Source organism: Clupea harengus, chromosome 7 (genome assembly GCF_900700415.2).
Source record: "Clupea harengus chromosome 7, Ch_v2.0.2, whole genome shotgun sequence".
NCBI classification, from domain to species: Eukaryota; Metazoa; Chordata; class Actinopteri; order Clupeiformes; family Clupeidae; genus Clupea; species Clupea harengus.
In genome coordinates, this window is record NC_045158.1 from 12,671,260 (window position 1) to 12,680,456 (window position 9,197).

The 9,197-nt window shown below is 42.7% G+C and overlaps 1 non-coding gene across 1 annotated transcript; it reads left to right on the forward strand.

Annotated features, from left to right (window-relative positions):
* Window positions 1-461: 461 nt before the first annotated feature.
* trnad-guc lies at window positions 462-533 on the forward strand. The gene has a single exon. It is a non-coding gene; the product is annotated as a tRNA-Asp (tRNA).
* The last annotated feature ends 8,664 nt before the right edge of the window (window positions 534-9,197 follow it).

Below are 9,197 nucleotides of genomic sequence, written 5' to 3' on the forward strand. Positions count from 1 at the left end.
CGCCTCTTGAACACTGGGAATACCCTTATCTCAGTCATGACAAGATAGTTACATATGATATGCTGCTACACTCTATGAATTTCATTCTTGATAACTACCAGAACTCCAGACATACTCCTACATTAGTGCGGGGAATAATAGACACACAAACAGCAAGCAAAATGTGGAGAAAATATATTGCCCGATAATGTCCTGTTTCAGAATGCAAAAGACAGATGATGGCTAGGAATACCCAAGGAATCTCGCCAGGAGAAGGTTTGGGTAAATGCACATTTGTACGGACTGAACAAGAGGAAGGACGACATTTTATAGTTGTGTAGTAATAATAATAAATGACAAATAATGACCTGTTTAACCACGATTTCATCAGACACTGTCTGAAAAGCGGCACAATCATTTGCGATCTACACGAAGATTCACACAGTATTGAGACCGACGTCACATCTCATTCTTCAAGGCAGTCCTCGTTAGTATAGTGGTGAGTATCCCCGCCTGTCACGCGGGAGACCGGGGTTCAATTCCCCGACGGGGAGGCTGGCATTCTTTTCTAGCATTCTGAATGTTTATTTACATAGTACATACATTTCAAACTTATTTATTTAATCTAAGTCGCTACTGCTACGGAACCGTCTCAATATAGTGGGCTAACAGTCAGCGCCCCCTGGTGTTCAGGTGTATTAATGGTCTGGGTTAGCATTAGTGGTTTCCAAGTAGGCTAGTTCACCAATACGGAAAGAAATCTAGATCTACAGTAAATACACCAATTCGTTCATGGCAACAGTTGGCACGAAAAACCATTCCGGACCTATACTATTCAAACTATTGTTAATATGCCAAACAGTCAGCAGCTATCTATGTACCAAGCTTAAAATATTTGATGTTAGCTTGCAACGTTGGTAACAGTAGTAAGGGAACGAACACATTGCTAGCTAATTTAAAATAATAATTCATACTCAATTAAATATTAATTGGTCACAAACTAGAGAGCACCCTTGACGAGGTCATTAGCATGAGTGGCTAGCAAGTATTTCAGCAACTAAAATTACAACTAAAGTTTGATAAACAGAACAGGTCTAGATAAAGTCAATGGCTAATATAAACGGTGTAAATTTGACAGTAAGAATTGAAAACAAATGCATAATGTTACCCTCTCACAAGTCAATTCTTGCCTGTATCTGCAGGATCTTCTGTTCACGAGGAACCACCACATGGGTTTGCTTCAATATGGCCACTGGAGCTTCATCAATTGCAGGCCGCTGTGGCAAGGCAATGGTTAAAAAAAAGACCGTCAGGAGGGTAGCAAGATTGGTAGACATATCATATATTTAGTCTATTTATTCAAATTACCATGGTCTTTTCAATTGAACTGAAAACTGGATTTGTAAATGTATTGCGATCTGTGGAAAATTAAAGTCTAACCTGTACGGTTGGTCTGGGCGCATCAAGAACACGGAGGACAAAACACTGGTGGATACAGAGTATACCCAATTCATAGCGAATTTTCGACGATTGTATTAAAACAAAATAAGAAGATATTTAAATATTGAGATATCTCTGATCACTGGTACTTCAACCACACAAGACTATTAATCGACAAAGCAATTATCGTCATTTTACAGGAACATACAACATTGTGTACCTGGCTAAAAGCAAAAAACTCTGTTAAATGGATTACACAAGCCTATGTGAGAATCATGGAAGAAATATGTAGTGCAAACATTACAGTGAGATTACTGTGTATGAGTTTGACTCATCTTGTATGTATGCAACAGTTTGTGAAGACCAAGAGACAACGGGAGTTCAACAGTGGGGATATAGCAGGGGAAAAGGAATAGAGACAGAGAGGAAGAGAGACATGAAAGAGAGAGACGGAATGTACAGTGGTTCAGCCTAATGACCTTTCATTTCATTCACCTCCTCCAACACCCACTGTGCTTCCTCTTCACTTTGAGAATTGTGACGGCCTCTGCTGGAGGGCTCTGTTGTCTCCCACAGCCACTCTCTCTCTTTCTCTCTCTCATTCTCTCTCTCTCTCTCTCTCTCTCTCTCTCTCTCTCTCTCTCTCTCTCTGTCTGTATCTCTCTTTCTCTCTGTCTGTCTAAGTCTCTGAGAACAGTCCTCCAAAGGTGATCTCACCTCTCCTGTGATCCCTGAAATTTCCACTCTCGCAGATCCTGAAAAAAGAGATTTATACTCCAACATGCCTCTTGTCGGCCCTGTTCAGCCCTCTGGTTGCATAATCTGTAGGGGGACTCCTTTGTATGTTTATTTTTCACTCCAGCACTTAGACCGTTAAGTCTAACTGGTTGAATTATGGTGAGCAAAGACTGAAAATAGAATATGAGCATGGGTTTCATCCTGATTATGTCATTTGTACGAGATACGATTTGCAAGTTTAGGTCCACATTGTTGTGCAGTGTGTTTACGTAAAAGAAAAGGTCTGTCACCATGGAGGGACAAATTACCCATCATCAAGGACAAAGATTACGGATATAGAGACTCGATGGCCTTGTCTTGCCTTACTTGGTATTAGACTCTGTGAGTTTGTCATGGCCTTGACAGTTTAAAACATGAGAACATGCTCAAATCCAGTTTAGCAGCATACTTTATCAAAACAAATAGTGTATTTTAGATGGAATTTTTTCTAACAGATTACAGCTCTATATAACCTCTCTTCTCCTGTCACAATGTTCTGCCTTTTTCTCACATCTTTCTCATTCCATCACAAAGACTTGAGAGGCCTAAATAGAGTTTAAGACTTAATCCTAGGAAGGATGTTACAATCATACAATAACCGTGATATAGACATCTAACAGTTTTTGGAGTAGGCCACTGCCCTCAATTCAGCAAACGCAGATCCTAGTGGAGAAGGCAGGGGTGATGAGCCTACCCTGTGGACATCAAGACATCAAGGACCAACAGCTGTCTGGGAGGTGGAGGTGTGAATGTGAAAATCTGCGTTTTGAGCGCAGCTGAGAGATGTGTCAGGTCCATCATCATGACATGGATGTAAGCTAGCTATTGGGCAAAGGTGATGAATGAAGAAAATGAATGACTGACGAAGACAGTGTGTCCTGGTAGAACATTTGCATAAGCTTTCGTTATGTTGTCCCCTTCCAAAAGTGAGTAATATTAAGACTGATGTTGGTGGAATTATTTCCTGTCCCACATACAGACCCACACACATGCACTTACAAATCGAAATTAGGTGACTTAACAGCAAGTCTTCCCATTTTGCTTAACTGAATCAACGGAGAATAGCTGAAAGGGCTCTGACTTGATCTTGTCCGGATACTCCATGGCCTCACACAAAACACAAAGTGTCCTCCTCCCTCCCTCTCTTTACTCCCCTCCCTCTCTCTGAAAGTCATCTTTGTTTATCACGGGTCTGAAAGACAGCACTGGACTGCTGACAGGGTGCAAGGCAGAATCATACGGTCACACTGCAATCGAGACTTGCGGATGGAAGTCACAGAGGCCTTAACATGAATCACCCATCCCTCAGATGAGGGCGGCTTTGAGGTGTGAATGAGAGAGAGCGGGTGACTAACAGGAAGAGTGCATACTGCACCCTCTGAAAGGACAAGGTAGGAGTCAGAGCTGATTTGGCAGTGCACCTGCATTAATGTCACATGCTGTGTTAGTGCAGAGTGGATGGGTGGATACACCTCTCCCACTACGACATTTTGGACTCCCCATAAGCTTCATACTGTCTATCTTTGCCTGCGCCGAAGAGTTTGACTTCAATGACACCTCATGTATGGGCGAGATTTACAGTGCAGTTTAAAATAAAAAAAGATAGAGTTTTCTTCAGATCCTTTGGGTCTCCACTCTTGTACTGCCCGGTGAAGCCTACACACGTACAACCTGGGCCTCTCCATGGAAACAATAGAGCAGACAGCGTGAAAGCATCAGAGCACAGCAGCCAGATACTCTCTCCCAATCTCCCAGCAGCCCACTCACATGTCTGCAAGTGTGACTGGAAAGGCTCATTCTCTCTCGCCGTGTGGGCTGTTTGTGTATAGATGCGTGTACATGATTGTGTGTCTGTGTGTGTGTATTTATCTGTGTGAGTCAGGAAGTGTCTGCTGAGAGACAATCCACCGGTGGAAAATCTTAAACCAACACTGAGGCAGGTCTTTGATGAAGATAAAGGACATTACAGTACTACTGTGTACAGTCCCGCTGAATGTGAGCAGCAATGCTGAAAATGAAAGAAAATATGATCAGTTCCGGTGTGCGTGTGTTGGAATTATTTGTCTGCTATACCTGTCAACATCTCATTGCATCACTAAGTGCATCATTACACAAGTGCTTCACAGACTATAGCAGGAGAGAGAGAGAATGACAGAATGTTTGTGATGGGTCTCACAATGCAAGCCTATTGAATAATCCAGAGTTCCATATACAATGTGCCATCTGAAGGCTCCAGACATCAGGTCTATCCCAAACAACTGACCCCACGGTGGTAACCATGGCAACTGGGCACAGTGCCAGACAGCAGAGCCAGACAGTCTATCAGTTTTCGCCTATCCCCGTTGTAACAGCTCGGGCCTTGAACACCAATTAAGTGAGAACACCATTTCAGATTTAGTGCCAAAAATAGCTCACATCTCCTCGCTGACAGAAGAGGATTGAGCACAATGTGCGTCATGTGTACAGTAAGTTATGCCCAGTTGTTTAGATTAAGGGCAAATGATGATGGCAGGCTTGTGTTTGTGCCAGACAGAGAGCGAATGCTTGATTGTTAATGCTTATTGAGGTAATCATGGTATGAGAGTTGCATTACGTTACATTGAATAAGCAATTTGTGAATAACTCTGAAAGAAATATATCACATTCACACTCTGGTGTGGCATCAAATTTAATGTATCACAAATTATGGTTAGTTTATGTATTGTATGTACATTTTGTATGACACACTACGAAATGTATATGTTATGCTAATTTACGCACACACACTAAAGGTCTTGAAGTTGTGGGAATCAAATAAAGTGGTGAATAGGTGTGTTATCAAATGTGTTATCAAAGTTTTGACAATACGAGACAATATAAATCAATAACAAGACAATATAAAACAGTACAGGATTATTTATGTTTCTCTGGACACAAGGAAGAAGTGGGGGGTGGTTTGGAAGGCCAGCCTATCAGAGCCAAGCACAGAAAGGGTCTTCACTCAGCATGGTACCAGGAAGTGTAACATAAAATTACCAGGGTCTCTACATGGAGCAACAGGTGTGTCACCCTTCCCTAAACTAGTCACAGCGCTTCCTAAATGAGAGTGTGACTTAAAGGGCGCTATCTTTGAGGGTGAGTCCTTCCCTGTTGTAAATACCTTTGGCATTCAGCCATCTGTCATAGCATGCCTACCGTGTATACCAGTTAGCTCCTTTGCTTCCTGAGTCTGTTTCTGGTTATAGCCCCCTTCAGTGTTAACAGATAGGTCCAGATGTCCACCGCTGTAAAGTCCCAACTTCATCGCATGATGATGCATCTGCAAACACTCACACACATTTGATAACTCGACTAAACACTTGGCAGATGGACAACCGATTAACAAATGAGCCTTTTGGGCCCCACAGTGTCAACTATTTGCAATGTAACACAAGGAGTTGCACACTGCGCTAAATGGGAGCCGTTTTCATCAGTCTTAATGTGAAACGCATGGCAGCATGACTTAGACACTAAATTAAAAACAATCTGTCACTGCCTACTAGCAGCTGGTTCCCACAGATCATGTGTTTCATTAGTGGTGAGCTGCGGAGGGGGTCTGCCACACAGGTGCAATGCATACAGACCCATGTCCATTTCTCAACTTGGTCATCGCCACAGTAATTTAAAGGATAACTCTTTACATGGCAATGCCTGAGCGGCACCAAATCATAAGTAGTGAAGGTGCCCAGCTTCAGAATTTCCGCCATATTAAAGGCATAAATCTCTGTCTCTGTGGCTGGAGGGCTTGGATAAGGCCTGTGATTACATCATGATGAAATGTTAGTGTGGTCACACTCTTACTCCAATGAGATCTAGACTGAATGACGAACAGACATCAAAATTTGAAGTACTACACTCAGATTCTTTTGTTGTTTCTTTGGATAAACAAACATATATTTTACACTTTTCTCAAGAAAAGTGTTTAGTTTTTTTCTTAGTTTACATTCTAAGTTGTGTCTTCACATTTACACTGCAAATTGACTGCAAACTGCTCATCTGGAATGCAAATGGCAGACAGTGCATGTATTTCCCTCAGAGGTAGAGCACCTCTCCACTGACGGGAGTTCAGATGAGGCAAGGCTGTCTGCACTCCAGTATGCTGCGGGAACAGTATGTTGCTGTGGTGATGACCAAAGTGCTTCCAGAGCATACTAATGACTATCTCTCCTGTCTAGGAGTGCTCGCTGTGCACTGAAAAACATGAAGCCAGAGGCTGCCAGTGCCAGACAGGCTTTTGCAGTCTCAGTACAAGGAATCCCACAGCTTTGAGTTGCTCAATGAGGCTGGATGTCTGAATATTTCCATCTTTAGACTTGAGCTTGTAATTCAAACTGACCGTGAAATGTGGTTTGATCGCTACCATTGCAATCAAAATAGAGGCACTATCAGTTGAGCCATTGTTGTGTTGCACGTTTTTCACGAGACATTTTTCATTGTTTTTGTGTGTTAAATAAATCAATGCTCGAAAGTGTGGAAGTCATGCACCAATTCAGCAAAATTCAGAATTTGAACACTGACCAACCAAAACACAGAAGCACATCAAAAAACAACTCAGGGAAATAGTTTCAGTAGTATATAATAATATGATATACTGTTGGTATTTGCATCCTGAAAAAGTGCACTATCAATATTAATATAAAGCAGCAGAAAGGGAATTCAAATGAATTTTTATTGAAGGAAAAGAGCGAGTTTTCACCTTGAGGCTATGCAGTAAGGCTAATTCATTACCCAGGATAATATCTGTATATGCATCAAAAGAAAATAAACACATCTACCAAACACTCTACCAAAAAAACACCACAGCTTTGAGAAAAGGCCTAAAGGGACGTTTTTTAGTCCCGACACAAGTTAGAGCAAGATGTGGCTAAAACTGCTGTTCTTCAGCCATTACTCCAGACTGACACAGGGGGCATGATTTGCATTGCATTAGTTTCCTTGGATGTAACCAATCAATCATGAAATGCATGTTGTGTTCACCTCAGACGTCCATAGACCATCACCACTGCACGGATTAGGTCTGTCCTGCAATTGCAGGTGTTGGTAAAGTAGGAGAAAGCCCAGTTCTATGAGCGCAGATTTTAAGTTCATTAAAAGGACACACACGTCTTTTAGCTTTTTTTCTCTCTTTTGAATTAGTGGCGAGAGGATCTATTAATATCATTTCATTAAGTCGAGAGAGAGAGAGAGAGAGAGCTTCAAACGTATTCAAAATGAAGTGAGTGTAGATTTAGTACAAGCTGCATGATAAGTGCCTGACATGAATGCTGATGAAGTGTGTGCCCCAGACAACAGTGGCATGGAGTATCGGCTCTCCACGGCAATATCGATCAGTCTCTCTACGGGGGCTCCATTGACTTTTACTTCAATCTGCACAAAAACCGGTTTGATTTTATGCATTCGAAAGACAACAGTTGCAGATTTGCAGGAATGGAGCCATTAGAACTGAGTCCATAAGAAAAACTTTCAGTACACAGGAACAATACTGACTTACTCGACCAGTGGGTGGAGCAAAACTGCCTGATTAAATGACAGCATAAATGATGTTTGGGTGCTCTTTTCACAGTGACATCATTAATGCCTGACACTGATGAATTAGTCCTATGCTTTTCAGACTTGTGCTATATGATGTAAGTGCTAAGAGCTAATATGAAGTGGTAGTCACAGCACTTGTGACCATGATGGGATGGAGGAGGAGAGGGAGGAGATGGGCTTGTGTGGTGGGCAGTCAGACTGCAGAAGTAATGGAGGAAGCGACAGACAGCGGAGGAGGTGCCGCCATAGTGCTGGCATTTAGCGCAGGTCCTTGGATCGTGTTTATCCTACGGAGAGTCGGCACAATCTGGTTCTGCCATTTCAGTCGCACAACCTGGCCTTCGTCTGTCATTGGCATTTTCATTTTGCGGACTTGAGGCTTGAGGCTGATCTGTCTTTGCCGGTTTGGAGCCGATGTTGGTGGAGAATGCAGTGAGGGCAAGCTGAGAGTTGTAGAGAATAAATTACTTTTCTTCACGCGATCAAACATATGAAACACCACTGCGCTGTTTGTTAACAGCAGTTCCACGCTATGGACATCCAATACAACCTGAGCCAGAACTATACCAATTTAACAGTAAACCCTTATCAATAAGGGATCAATGCGAAAGATAGGCTGTGAGTGTAACCAGGCCTGTTCAGATGAGACAGATGGCATCCAAGTGGGTGTGGGGAAAAGTCACTGTGCTTCACACGTCCTGTGTGTAAAACCTGTGTGACTCAGGCGAGACACGAGCCAGGGTGGAACTCACTGGGGAATAAAGAGGGAGCGAGGCAGCCAGCGTCTATCTTTTGTGTTTTGGGACGCGCCGTGTCTCACTTTTCCCATCTGCTGTCTGGGCGAGATCAGAATGTGCCCCCCCTCTTGATTCCATCTCGTCGTAGCCTGCTACGTGGGGTCTCCATGGCAACTGAAGTGGGCAAAGTGGGCATAGTGTTCCTCTGGCAAAAATGGTAAAAGGAAGTCTTTAAAGAGCTGGAACAAACTAAATCTGAAGACCACCACACAGGAAATATGGGGGAAAACTACTTCCTAATTTAGTGTAAATGTACCTATGTAATACTTTTTAATCGAACTTGACACACAACTTTGAAAGAAACTGAGGTTTGTATATGTTTGTATTCTTCAAATATAATAAATTAAATGTTGTTTAAAAAGATGGCCCTACATGGGGGGAGCTGTGGTGCAAGCAGCATCCCCGACCATGAATGGGTCTGAACCCCCACGGGGACCCGGGTTCGAATCCGACCTGCGGTCACTTCCCGATCCCACTCCCCATCTCTCTCTCCAGCTCATTTCCTGTCAAAAAGCCTTCACTATCCTGTCTGATTAAAGGCTAAAAGCTTTAAAAAGATGGCCCTATATGAGCAACCCAGAGAGAGAAACCATTTGATAGATGAGACTGGAGATGCTGAGATCATGGCGGCAGGTTATCAGCTCACAAAAAGAT